The 2,100-nt window shown below is 31.6% G+C and overlaps 1 long non-coding RNA gene across 1 annotated transcript; it reads left to right on the top strand.

The window, feature by feature from the left end:
- The first annotated feature begins 667 nt into the window (after positions 1-667).
- LOC130496002 (uncharacterized) lies at positions 668-1,490 on the top strand. The gene is made up of 2 exons (XR_008935038.1): positions 668-1,120; positions 1,204-1,490. It is a non-coding gene; the product is annotated as an uncharacterized LOC130496002 (long non-coding RNA).
- Positions 1,491-2,100: the final 610 nt, after the last annotated feature.

Raw genomic sequence — 2,100 nt, 5'->3', positions numbered from 1 at the left:
GCTATGATAGAGTGATATATTTAGAAACGCTACAAAAACTTAGGATTTAATAACATATATTTAGAAACGCTATGAATACCTAGGATTTAATAGCAAAACTAATTAAAACGCTATGTTTGGATTTCTAAATCTCTAAACCCTAAACGAACTTCTATACCCTAAACTCTAAAATGAACTATAAAACTCTAGTATTATCTTACTTCTAAGTTCAATCTTAAATTTAAATTTCAAATTTATCCTTTTTAATCTTAGTATATAACTTCCAAACCCCACAAACCTTAATTCCTCGATCAAACTTTATACCTTAAACTCTAATATATATCAAACATATATAAACCATACATACATCCACTAAATATAAACTTTAAATCTAAGTTTTAACAATATAACAAATTTCAAATCTACATCTTTCACAAATCTTTAACTAAAAACTCAAACTATTAATCTCTCAAAAATTCGAACCCTAAATCATAAACATAACCTTTTACACAAACTAATTATATAAACCCTATGATGGAGTTATTTAAAATCACATAACCACAAAATTCTAATCGAAATTTATATTTCAAATGTTAAATTATAATATCTAATTTTTGAATTAAGACAAATTATAAAATAATTTTAAAGTAAAGTAAAAACAATTATATTATGTTTTTTCTCATGGCCATTGATCTATTTTAATCCAAGGGTCAAAACTATTCTTTTATCTATCTTCAACCTTCTTTCTCATTGGTTAATTTTGCTTTCTCAAAGATCACAATTTGTAACCATTGATGAAATATAATCCAAAGGCCACAAATAAATCTCTCTCTTTCTCATTAATATTTTCATTTAACGTCTTCTTCTCTTTCTATTTTATTTTTTCAGTCTCTCTTCATCGCTTTCTTTCTTCTTCTCCTGCAACTAAAGCGTGAACATGAATCCATGAAAGAGAAGCAGCTGGTTGTCGACCACCATCGAAGAATCTGGGCTCTGTTCACGGCGAGCTGCATCATGGGACTCCTCTCACTGTAACAAGGCTCCTCGCGCAGAGCATATCCCAGATCCGTGAAGGTACCTATCAAATCCCTGATCCGGCAATCACACCTCCTCCCACCGCAGTCACCTCTCCTCTCTTGCGGTAACCTTTGTTCTTCGTGAATATTAAACTCCAGATCTGAGAGCATAGACTTCAATTGTTTCTGTGTTTTGATTATTCTCTAGAGAAAGGAATCCAACACGCCAGGGACGTCTTGGGAGGGAGCATGTCTTCTCTTCACCGACACCTGAATCCCAGGGACGAAGAAGAAGAAGAACCATGGCTGGATGGTCAGAAGATGAAGAAGACAAGAAGACGTCGGCTGGGAATAGGTTTAGATAGTAATTAGGGTTCATCTTTGTTTAGGTTTTTGGTTTATTTGGTTTAATACTTTTAATTTGTAAATCATTTTTTTTTTGTAAACCAGTTTAATTATAAATCATTTTATTTAATAAAAAATTAAATATATAAACGAGTTTAATTTTTATTATGTTTCTAATTTTTTTTTAATTTTTTTAATTTTTTTATAATAGAAATAATAACGAAAATTATACGCTATTAAAGAATATTTAATTACAGATAGAAAAGCGCTATCGTAGCGGAAGAAAAGATAGCAGTGCTAAAAATCGCTATCTAAAGTGCTTGACCTATTATGACGGACGATGATACAACGCTTCATAAACCGCTATCGTATCGATAGATAGCATTTTCGTCCGCTAATAAAAGCCATTTTTCTTGTAGTGTGCAATTCAGATTTATCAATGGTGAGAACAGAACCCTAGATCATTAATGTTTGTTATTTCAGTTCCTGATTTGTTCTTTATATCAGTTTCTATACATCTTTCGGTTTGTTCGTTATTTCAGTTTCTGGTTTTTGGTCTCTCATCAAATGCTCCCTTAAATCAAAGGTTTCAACTTCAGTCTGTTAGGAATGAGATGTATTTGATTCAATAACCGCCCAACCACCCTCTCTTGATTCTATTATAGTGTTTAGAATCAAGCCAATTACAAAGTATAGTAGAAATAGGCCTTAGCCATATCCAAGCTAGCTTTCTTATTCTCACTGAGTCCTCTTATATATA

The sequence above is a fragment of the Raphanus sativus genome, chromosome 6 (assembly GCF_000801105.2).
Source record: "Raphanus sativus cultivar WK10039 chromosome 6, ASM80110v3, whole genome shotgun sequence".
NCBI classification, from domain to species: domain Eukaryota; kingdom Viridiplantae; phylum Streptophyta; class Magnoliopsida; order Brassicales; family Brassicaceae; genus Raphanus; species Raphanus sativus.
Note: the sequence above shows the minus strand (reverse complement) of the source record. Positions and strands in the feature narration are given on the sequence as shown.